At 41.0% G+C, this 12112-nt stretch overlaps 1 protein-coding gene across 1 annotated transcript in view; it reads right to left on the bottom strand.

Moving 5' to 3' along the window:
- Positions 1-12112, bottom strand: part of RERE (arginine-glutamic acid dipeptide repeats) — a 426659-nt gene that overhangs the window by 283773 nt on the left and 130774 nt on the right. The gene's annotated exons all lie outside the window — the stretch shown is intronic.

Below are 12112 nucleotides of genomic sequence, written 5' to 3'. Positions count from 1 at the left end.
AAAAGATCCCTCATGCCACAAAGAAGATCCCACGTGCCGCAACTAAGACCCGACACAGCCCAATAAATAATAATTATTTTTTTTAAAGAAAGAAAATTTTATGTGGTTTCTTGGGGGTGGGGCGATGTACATTTTTGTTGTGGTACTGACTTTAATAATCTGTCCAACTGAGTATAACCCGTCATAAACTCTCTCAAAATGATTGTGGCCATGTCTCATTTTATGAATATATTTCCTGGTTTCTTTGAGGTCAAAATGTTGACTATTTATTGACAATAAGCCTTCCAATGTACAGATGATGAAAATTAATGTTATCTACAAAACAAAGAAAACAGTATACTAACTCACTAATGTCTCTATATCCAGGAATGTGAAGCATGCAAGTAATCATTTAAGAAAAATGCTGGCTCTAATAATATAACCTAGAATAAAAATTATAGAGGCAAGTAGTGATGTATGTTTCACAGGTACACCAGCCTCAAGCAAGTTTTGTTCACCAAACCCTTATTAGAATGACAAGGGATTCTTTCACATGCCTTAACTCAATCCAAAGAGCAATCAAGACTCTGAGTCTCAGGAAGACAACAGATTCAAAAGTGGGAAATAAAGCTACTCAATACTGTGATGTGTAGAATGAGCACTGGTGAAGTCCAAAGACACCGATCAGAAGTCAGGCTGTATTATGTACCAACCCTGTACCTCATTTTTTTCACCTTAAAATTCTTCATCTTAAAAAACAAAAAATGAATAGGACTCTAAAATTCTATTAGAAAGATTCAACAAACTTCAACTGAATGACCTGGTAAACCAAATGTAAGAGATGTTACAAATTATTAATATTTTAGGTACCAAATACCTGTAGGAGTAAGAACACCTAAGCTTCAACATTCGAACAGACGGAGATATGCGGGCCCAATGAGGCCGAGTGGCAACCCCCCACCGCACCCATTTCCCAGGTATTTTACAACTCAACACCCCACATATGCACCTCTGCCCCCTTGTTGCCCCTTTTTATCCCATGTCTCTCTCCTGGCTTGTTCTTCACTTTTTCCCTAATTCTCTCCTTGAGAGTGGCACCAAAGGGCACTACTTAGATCTAATGATTCTACGTAAGGACTAGAGAAATTAAACTGCTGAACCCTGCTAAAAAGAAAAACAGGGGCGGGCGGGAATACCTTGCCACAAACCTCTTCAGTAACTCACAGAAACTCTACAAATTGTGTGCTGTTGACTGCCTCAGGGAAAACCATTCCCCGGAGTTACTGGAGCTGCTTTTGACAGAATACCAATAAAGGTATTTATAAAGGTATAAAACAGAAAATATTCATTTATGGCAGAAAATAAAAACAAAATATATCTACCTATCTGAATTTTTTTCATCACAACTATAACTCTATGGGGTTATTCAACTTAATCTTAAGCAAAAAACAAACAAGATTACTCCACAGGCCCTCCTTCAAAGCCAGGTTAACAATACTATTTAACAGGTTTAAAATACTAGTTTTTCAGTTTTTTACTTTTGTCCTTAGAGGATCTTAGTAATAAAAGACAGATACTAAATAAAATGTCCATTTAGAGACATGCTAAAGAGCAACTTAAATTTTTTCATGGTTCAAGTGTGCCAAAAGCCTTTATTTTAAAAGCATGCTTCAGGGACGTCCCCGGTGGTGCAGTGTTTAAGAATCCGCCTGCCAGTGCAGGGGACATGGGTTCGAGCCCTGGTCTGGGAAGATCCCTCATGCCGTGGAGCAACTAAGCCCGTGCGCCACAACTACTGGGCCTGTGCTCTGGAGCCCGCGAGCCACAACTACTGAAGCCCGCGTGCCTACAGCCCACGCTCCACCACAAGAGAAGCCACTGCAATGAGAAGCCCGCGCACCACAACGAAGAGCAGCCCCCGCTCGCCGCAGCTAGACAAAAGCCCACGCGCAGCAACAAAGACCCAACGCAGCCAATAATTAAATAAATTTAAAAGCATACTTCAGTGACCAAGTGCATTTTCAATGAATCAGTCCACCAAATAATACATTAGGCATATTAAATCTTGATTCTCTTTAATTATAGACAAGTTTCCTAGAAAAGGCAGTAGCAGGAAGGCAGTGTCATTAAACAAGAAATCATTTCTCACTTTAAAAACGTCCTGGGCAGGAACTTCCCTGGTGGTCCAGTGGGTAAGACTCCGCTCCCAATGCAGGGGGCCTGGATACGATCCCTGGTTGGGGAACTAGATCCCATATGCATGCCACAACTAAGAAGCCTGCATGCCATAACTAAAAAGATCCCACATGCTGCAACTAAAAGATCCCGCGTGCCACAACTAAGACCCGGTGCGGTCAAAATAAATAAATAAACTTTTTTTTTTTTAATATCCTGGACATAAACAAAAAACCTTTCCTTCCTTTCACATGGCAGAATTAATGCTGAAACGCACAAGCTTATGAAATCATTCCGTCAAATTGTTATATTAGGGACCTCCCTGGTGGTCCAGTGGTTAAGACTCCACACTTCCATCGCAAGTGGCGAGGGTTCGATCCCTGGTCCGGGAACTAAGATCCCGCATGCCGTGCAGCCAAAATAAAAAAAAAAAATACATTTACAGCATTGTAAATCAACTATACTCCAATGAAAAAAAATTTTTAATTGTTATATTAGCACTAAGAGTCAGACTTATAAAAACAACAAAACACTATTTCCACAAGGGATTTAAAAGAACCAAGAATGATGAATTAAGCAATAATCAAGTTCAACAGTACTTGGTTAAATAATCACTGTGGCTCCTACAGAAGACAATCAAGATCAAGCACAATCTGTGCCCTCCAGCCTCACCTCCCCCCACCCCACCATTATGACAAGGTCTGTGCATCCCACTTTCCCTCCTGCAACGCCAGTGAACACAGAAGACAAACTAGATAAATAGCAAAGTTGGATTAGAAACCTCTTTCCTAGTCCAGATATTTAGAGCTAACCTCCTGAGCTGCAGTACAGAATTCACAGTGTTCAATTCAAGCTATCAGTTTTTGATTAAAGCCCATTTTTTAACTAATCCTCTTCAGGTCCCAACTGATAAATCTAACAAATTCAGCTTTTAACTTCTGAGTGCATTTTTACCTACTGTTTATATTGCTATGAAAACCAGAAAAACTTTTCCGTCAATTTTTTTTTCAAATGAGCATTACAGAAGTTAAAGGAAATTTAACTTAATTAATTATAAGAGTACCTGAATACTACATGTCAACATATTAAGATTTGATTTTAATCTCAGAAGAGAAGGCATTGAAGATAAAGGCGGGGGACCTATACAATCAAGCCAGGACATCTAACAGTGAAAACAAGTTTGCTTCTTTTTCTCTGTTTTCAGATTTCGCACAATTCTTATGAATTAATGTAATAATCTGTAACCTGTCCTCAGTTAAATTCATCTACCAAGAACCTGAAAATGGTTTATTTATCAAGGAAACATTAATTTCAACAAGTAAAATTAATCCTAGCATTGTCACTAGACTAAGCTTTGCTTCCTGTGTTTTAAGCGTTAAATGCTAGAACTGACTTTTAAAAAGCAGACACTGGGGCCTCCCTGGTGGCGCAGTGGTTGGGAGCCCGCCTGCCGATGCAGGGGACACGGGTTCGTGCCCTGGTCTGGGAGGATCCCACATGCCGCGGAGCGGCTGGGCTCGTGAGCCGTGGCCGCTGAGCCTGCGCGTCCGGAGCCTGTGCCTGTGCTCCGCAACGGGAGAGGCCACAACAGTGAGAGGCCCGCATACCGCAAAAAAAAAAAAAAAAGCAGACACTGAACACAAACACTATCCCTGGCCCCTTTATTTTAAGACTCAATCCCTGGTAAACCATATTGGGGATCTCCTGGGAAAATGAAAAACTGAAATCAGATTAATGTTTTCATTCAAAAGATAAATTATTGGAAAAAGTCCAGTGAAATCACCTTGCCTCTCCAGACAATTCTCTAATACGACCATACACAAGGTAGAAGTAGACATATTTATATATGACCAAAACCCGTCTCTTAAGGATTCTCTCTAGGGTCAAGTCATCTACCTAAATCAACCACATCCAAAGTATGTATAAGCTTCCTTTCTCTCCCTCTCCGCCTCTACACATTCAAGCACATTCGGTCGATAGAAATCTTCCTCCCAGTGGTCCACCTTTGCTGTGTCTTGCTCATCTATTCCAGCAAGTCTGGAGGCTGTGATGTAGTGGAAATAACATCAGACATGGAAATCAAACCAAGTACTGAGGGGCAGTGAGTAAGGTGACTTGACCTCTCAGCTATTTTCTCCTCTGTTAAATGGGAATTATGGTCCTACCTCAATTACACTGAGGATTAAGTTTAGAGTATTTCAGTGTCACACAGAAAGGAAAGGTAGTATTATCTTACTTGTAAACCAAGGATTCTTTCTCTATCTTTATAGCTCATCACAGACCTACCACACACTAAGCTTTTTGCAAATGACTATTAAAAACAGATCCCATGGGCTTCCCTGGTGGCACAGTGGATGAGAGTCCGCCTGCCAATGCAGGGGACACGGGTTCGTGCCCCGGTCCGGGAAGATCCCACATGCGGCGGAGCGGCTGGGCCCGTGAGCCATGGCCACTGAGCCTGCGCGTCCAGAGCCTGTGCTCTGCAACGGGAGAGGCCACAACAGTGAGAGGCCCGCGTACCGCAAAAAAAAAAAAAAAAAAAAAAAACAGATCCGGCATCAATGCACTGGACCCAGAAAGGAAACTCCATTCGTTTAAAAGTAAAAACTTCAGGCAATTTCCTCCGCCTTTTCCCATCTATCAAATACCAACCAAATTTTTCACTGATCAGCTGGGTTGTCTTGGTATAGTCTGATCACAGTGTGATTCTCTTTATGACACCACTGCACTGAAGTAGGCTAAACAGGATTGTTCTGCTGGCTTACTGGTTCCAAGAAAAGAAAAAAACATTGTTGCAAGTTCCTTTGATCTCTATCATCTAGGGAAATGTAATACTAAAGCAAATATGTATATATATTAAATAAATCACTAGTAATTTTTCCACCAAACAAGTCTGCTTACAGTGCCCAAGCACTGTCCTATAAACTATCAACACACATTAATCTACAAGGATAAGAGTCTTTGAAAGAGTTTCATGGGCAAGAAATCTAATGATTTGCTGGTAGACAGTAAATGTAATTGCCAACTTAAGTCCAACTGGAAGAAAGCTACCTCAGTATTTGATGCTGTGAGACCGGATCAGCATTTAAAGAAGAGATGCCATTAACTCCATCTCTTGCTAAAACAAGTTTCAAGTTTGGATCTTAAGAGGACTGATTTGATTCTCCCAGAGAGGAACTTCTAGCTACATATTTCCTGATTCAATAGTTTACCCACTACACCTAGGAAAGCTTTCTAAAAAGTATTTTATATTTGCTAAGTAGATGGCAATTATAAATCAAAGTTTTGATAAAAAATATTCTTACTCTACTTTGAAAGCTAAAACCATATTTCCAAGTGTCAAACATCAAAAAACTAACTAATGGGTCTATGGAATCTACAGTAAAAAAGTTATTAAGGTAAATTAAATGATGAACATTGACTTCTTTTCATTTGTACATCACTGTTTAAATTTTTTTTCAACGTTCAAAAAAATGTAACTGCTTTAAAAGTGCCAGATGAAAGTAAACAACCTAAGATTGCTGCAGTCCACCTCTGGCATTCCAGGTGGTACAATTTATACACCAAAGAAAAGAGGTGACAAGGAAATCCTACCAAATGGAGAAGTTAAAATATAAAAACCCCACAGCTATGTGTGGTGTAGGGGGAAAACATCAGAAGTTCCATTTGGGTGTGTTAAGTTTTAGATGCTTATCAGACATCGAATTAGACATGTGAAGAAGGTAGCTGAGTTAAGACCTGGATGAGACATAAAATTTTAGTTATATTCATTTAGATAATTTTTAAAGCTGTGAGTCCCAGGACACGGTGTAGATAATTTATCAGACATCTTCTGTGTGTCAGTTACTGTTCCACATGCTGGGGATATATCAGTGAACTGCACAGTTAAAAATCCCTGCCCTTCAGGACTTTACATTCTAGTGGGAGGAACAAGGCAATAAGTAATGAAAATAAATACACATATAGTTTGTGAAAAGAGGATACTCTAGGGAAAAAGACAGAGCAGGGAAAGGGAAACCAGGAGCAAAGACCAAGGGTCAAGGCAGGCCTCAATGAGACTTGAAAGTGAGGACACACAGGTATATGGGGTGATAGATTCCAGGAGAGGGAACCGGCAGTGCAGAGGACGTGGTAATCTTCACCACAGCAGTTTCCCTGGAATGATGGGTGATGGATTTAAGAGAGGAGAGCAGAGCTGGAGACCTTAAGTACAGAAAACTCTTGCTGAGATGTTTTGCTGCAAAGCAGAGCACAGAAATAAGCAACAGTGGACAGGGGGAGCAGGGTCAAAAGAGGGAGATTTTGTTTTTGTATTTGTCTTAAGATGGAAGAAAAGCAGAAAAACTGTATGCTGTTGAGAATGATCCAGTAGAGCCCAAAACAATGATACAGGATAGACAGGAGAGACAGGAAATGACTACTGAGAGGGCAGGACTGGCTGGACCAGCCTTGCAGGGTGAGAGCTCTGCTGCTCTACCTCCAGGCAGGGGGAAGGCGGAGTCTGTGCTGCAAGCTGGGCCCACAGGGAGGTGAGTATGGGCGGAAGTTCTCTGCGGACTGCTTTGGTTTTTCTCACTGAAGCAGGAAACCCAGCATGAAGACAGGGAGGAAGTATGAAACAGTCATCTAGGAAACTGGGCAAGTGAATGGACCAGGAGGGGGAAAAAGTATGATTGCTCAGCAGCCTAAGGGCCCACTTGAATCTTATGAACTAACTGGGAACCAACACTAGGAAATTCCCCTAGTGTAAGACATACCCAGCTATCAGCCTTTCTACTAACAAATGAAACATTCTTTAACACAAACTGCTGGAAATGGCAAATGTCTAAACATAGTTTGAGCACATCAAATATACAAACAATGCCCTGGGAAAGTTGCAATTTCTCCAGATAATATCCTGAAAGAGACTACAACCCTTTTCATACCATATTCATAACTGCTTTATCATCCCTTGAAGGGAGTCATCAGTCACTGAAGGATTTAATAACCTTGGTCTGAAGTTAACTCCCTTCTGTCAGACCACTGTAAACAAAAGATGGGTTTGAATGCCTTCAACCAATTATGTACTGTAATACTAAAGCATACAGATAAGTTATATTCTTATTCATAGAAGTACAAATTTACACATAAAAGATTATCTAGGAGCATTCAATTAATCACCAGAAACTGCCATATAAAATCTATTCCTAATTATATTGTGGTGATGATGGCAGAACTCTGTGAATATACTAAAAACCATCGATTTGTACACTTCTTTAATAGATGAATTATCTCTTAAGGGAGTTTTACCTCAATAAAGATTTTTTTACATCTATTCCAAGTTTTTGGTCTCAAATGAATCATTTTATCTTCAGGAAGTAAAATTTTGATTTTTTTTTTTAGTTTGTTAAAATTTAATGGGAAATGGAGCAAATACAGTATGTTCTGATGGCTCATAAATATTAACCTTGTAGGGATCCAGAACTCATTCAGAATGAAGGGCAGGGTTTGGCTGCAGGTTTGAAGTTGGGGTTTTTTTTAATTTGTAGGTTCTATCCCTCCTGTTTCATCCCTTTGATCAAGACATACTCACAGCACCTTGACCAAAATGAATAGCAATCTTTTGACCGTGGATAGCTCCAAAAAACTCCTACATCTTAGAAACTCATCAGCAAGACTGAATGGCAAACCAATATGTGGACCAAAATAAAAGAAAAAAATGTCATAAGTACCAATTCAGGTCGTATCACATTTCTCAGGCTTATGTCACTTCACAGAAATTTTATACTTCAAATCTAACCAACAGGCCAAAGAACTCATAAATTCTATTTTTCTCCCTGAGACAGTAAAGATAAATTCAACAATTTCACCATTGATGTTTCAACCATGAAAATAATATTCCTATAGAGACTACAAGTGAAGATTATATTCTTCTAAGCAAAAGAATTATAAGACTGAACTGACAATATTAAGGTGTTCATGGAAGGATCAATGGATCTAGAAGTCAGAAAACACAGCTACTAAAGAGGCTCAGCCAGTTCCAAAATGGAAACTGTGGACGGGACAACTCCACTGACTTCTCCTGAGCTGGCTCTCTCACTCCGTAGCCCAAGCAGCCAGCATCTGTGCTGCCTCCTTCAGAAGGTAGCTGTGAGGACCAACCAGAGGTCAGGGAAGGCTATCCAGCAGGGGTAAAGCCTTCTGCAAAGAGAAGCATCATCCCCATTTCACTCTTGAAAAGCTGTCTCTGTGATAAGCTATTGATCGCCTTCTGCTCTGCATGTATGGAATGTACTCTCTGCATTAGTCTGCTCAGGCGCTATATCAGAGTACCACAGACTGGGCAGCTTAAAGAAAAGAAATTTATTTCCCACAGTTCTGGAGGCTGGGAAGTCCAAAATCAAGGTCCTGGCCAGTCCGGTTCATTCAGTTCCCTGCCTGCTCTTTGTGGCCTTCTCTTTGTGTCCTCACACAGCAGAGCGGCAGAGCGAGAGGCCACACTCAGGTCTCTTTCTCTTCATGTAAGGACACCATTCTCATCATGGGGCTCCACCCTCACGACGTCATCTAAACCTAATTACCTCCCAAAGACCTCACCTCCAAATACCAAAATACTCGGGGTTAAGATGAGCATATGAAATTTGGGGGAACACAATTCAGCCCCTTAGCACTCCCCTGCATAATACTGGGTTGGCCAAAAGTTCGTTCAGGTCTTTCCGTAACAAAACCCAAACGAACTTTTTGGCCAGCTCAACATATTTAATGACCGTCTTCAGGCAGAAATTAGACCTCTGCATAAAAAAATAAACAGGGGGCAGGGGAGATTTAAAGAATGGCTTACTTTAGAAGAGCCTACTTAAGGCAGCGTACTGATATTCATACCATATAAAATGAAATTTTAAACAGATGCGGGAGCTGGACTGACAACAGTGGCTAAGACGCATTCAGCATTTGCCTGCGCCGGCCACTGCTTGAAGAGCCCTCCATTTTCCCCGCACAGTAGCCGCACAAAGTAGGAACGATTTATAGAAGAGGACCCTGAGCACACAGGGGTGGAAAAGGCTCCCTCAGGCCACATGGCAGGTCTCACATGCTGTACAGGCTAAGAGCCTGTGCTCTAACTATATACTACTATACTGCTTCTCTTTTTCTTGGGAAGAAGGAAAATTGTAGGGGGAGCGAGGGGATTGAGAAAATGGAACCATGAAATAGGTGTTCAGGTTCATTGTATACCATTTGTTAGATGCAGCCAACATCTTATAAGCAAATACCTCAGAAGAAATTTGATCAGTCACAGGATTCTAAATCCGTAAGGTAGAAGCAATCACATGCTCAGGAGGTCAGTCCCTTCTGGAACTAAGAGCTGAGAAAAGTCTCTCCTGTGGGTCCGCCCAGAGACAGCAATCTGCCACGGCCAGTAGCCTCAGGTACCCCTGGATAAGCCATTCAGGGAGCACAAACAGCGAGCTCCACAGGCTCCGTACCGGTCAATGGTCTCACACCACACTATTCGAGTAAGCAAATCTGCCAAAAGTAAGAAATACAAAGGATTCCTAGCAATTCAAACCGAGACTTAAGGCTCACCAGAACAGGAGTTCTTAAACGAGACGTCCATGGATGGGCTGCAAGAGTTCCATAAACTACCTGCAACTGTGTATTGTGGACATGTAGGCAAATGTTCACAACTCTGCTCTGGGGGAAATACCACAGCTTACACCAATACTCAATGGAGTCTCTGATAAAAATAAAGTTAAGAACCCTTGACAAAGGAATTAATGAACTGCATAACCCCCAGGAGAACCTATCCAAATCATCTTCACAACCAAGGCTGTGGGTAGGTATAGAACACAATTAGGTTGATGTTAAATTCCAATAAGTAACTGGATAAATGCAAAGTCAAAAACATTCTAAATAAGCATAGCTGGGAAGTAATTCTAACCTCGTTTCAGAACTGCATGGTATCTACCCTATAGTAAACCCTCCAATAGTCACTGCTGCAATTTATAACCTCCAAAGGCAGGATCAAATGGTCCTCATCTCTGAGTGCCCTGACCATCCGATAAATGGTCTTACAATAAAGAAATTAATATAAATCTTTATTTACAAGTATCTAGCAGATAAAGACCTTTGGCCAGAATTAGTTTATTTCAAAATAATTCAAAGTATCCCTTTCCCTTCATAAAATGAAATACTTTGCCAAATGAGGAACACAGGTAACCAAGAGGAAATAAAGCTTACATGGAACCACTAAGAAATCAGTACTACTGCATTTTACATGAACCATAACCTAACATCATTATATCAGCATCATGCCCATTCTTTTTAAAGTGTAACAGACTGTATTCCCAAATTTATACCTTTATGCCTTTCCCCTACAGGATGGAGAATGAGGCATATGCAATATATTTATGGTCCTCATTTCTCCCTCTCTATGGTAAATAGCAGAGAAAATCAAAACTGCAACATAGCTGACACCAGAAAATAAGTAGATACTTTTAATTTTTTCAAATAAATAAAAAGGGCTAAAATCCAAAATAATGACAACACCAAATGCTAGCAATGATGTGGAACAAAAGGAACTCTCATTCACTGCTGTTGGGAATGCAAAATGGTGCAGAAACTTTGGAAGACAGTATAGCAGTTTCTTACAAAGCCCAACATACTCTTACCAGAGATTAGAAATCATGCTCCTCGGTATTTATCCACATGAGTTGAAAACGTATCTCCACACAAAACTTGCACACAAATGTCTACAGTGGCTTTATTTGTAACTGCCAAAACTTGGAAGAAGGAAGATGTACTTCAACAGGTAACTGGATAAATAAACTGTGGTACATCTAAACAATGAGATATTATTAGTGATAAAAAGGAAGCCAGCAAGCCACAAAACGACATGCAGACTGCTTAAATGCATACTGCTAAGTGAAAGAAACCAATTTGAAAAGGCTCCAAACTCTGTGATTCCATCTCCATGACATCTAGAAAAGGCAAAATTAAGAAGACAGTAAAAAGATCAGTGGTTGCAAGGGGCTAAGGGAAAGGGAAGGAGGGACAAACAGGTGGGGCACTGGGCGTATTCAGAACAGTGAACCTATTCAGTGTGTACTGTAATGGTGGATGCATGCTATTAAACATTTGTCAAAACCCATAGAATGTACAACACAAACACTGAACCATAGACTTTGGTTAATAGCAAAGTATCAATACTGATTCATCAACTCTAACAGTGTACCACACGAACGCAAGATGTTAATAATAGGGACAACTGGGTGGGAGGAGACATGTGGGGATTCTCTGTACTTTCCACTCAATTTTTCTATAAAACTAAAACTGCTCCCGGGACTTCCCTGGTGGTCCAGTGGTTAAGAATCCGCCTTCCAATGCAGCGGACGCGGGTTCAATCCCTGGTGGGGGAACTAAGATCCCACATGCCGCAGGGCAACTAAGCCCACGCACTCTAGAGCCCGTGTGCCACAACTACTGAGCCCATGCACTCTGGAGCCTGTGCACCACAACTAGAGAGAGAGAAGCCTGCGTGCCGCAACAAAAGATCCCGCATGCCGCAACTAAGATCTCATGTGCTGCAACTAAGACCTGATGCAGCCAAATAAATAAATGAATAAATATTTTTTAAAATAATAAAATAGGGCTTCTCTGGTGGCACAGTGGTTGAGAGTCCGCCTGCTGATGCAGGGGACACGGGTTCGTGCCCCGGTCCGGGAAGATCCCACATGCCGCGGAGCGGCTGGGCCCGTGAGCCACGGCCGCTGAGCCTGCGCGTCCGGAGCCTGTGCTTCGCAACGGGAGAGGCCACAACAGTGAGAGGCCCGCGTACCGTTAAAAATAATAATAATAATAAAATAAAACTGCTCCGTAGAATAGCCTATTAATTAATTTATTAAATAGTGGTTTAATGTTTTTGTGTATCACATAAATAAAATATTACTTATCCAATAATAAATGTTTATGCAATCAATTT

The sequence above is a fragment of the Leucopleurus acutus genome, assembly GCF_964270905.1.
Source record: "Leucopleurus acutus genome assembly, chromosome: 2".
In the NCBI taxonomy this organism is placed as follows: Eukaryota; Metazoa; Chordata; class Mammalia; order Artiodactyla; family Delphinidae; genus Leucopleurus; species Leucopleurus acutus.
The sequence above is the reverse complement of the archived record's forward strand: the minus strand, read 5'-3'. Positions and strand labels throughout refer to the sequence as shown.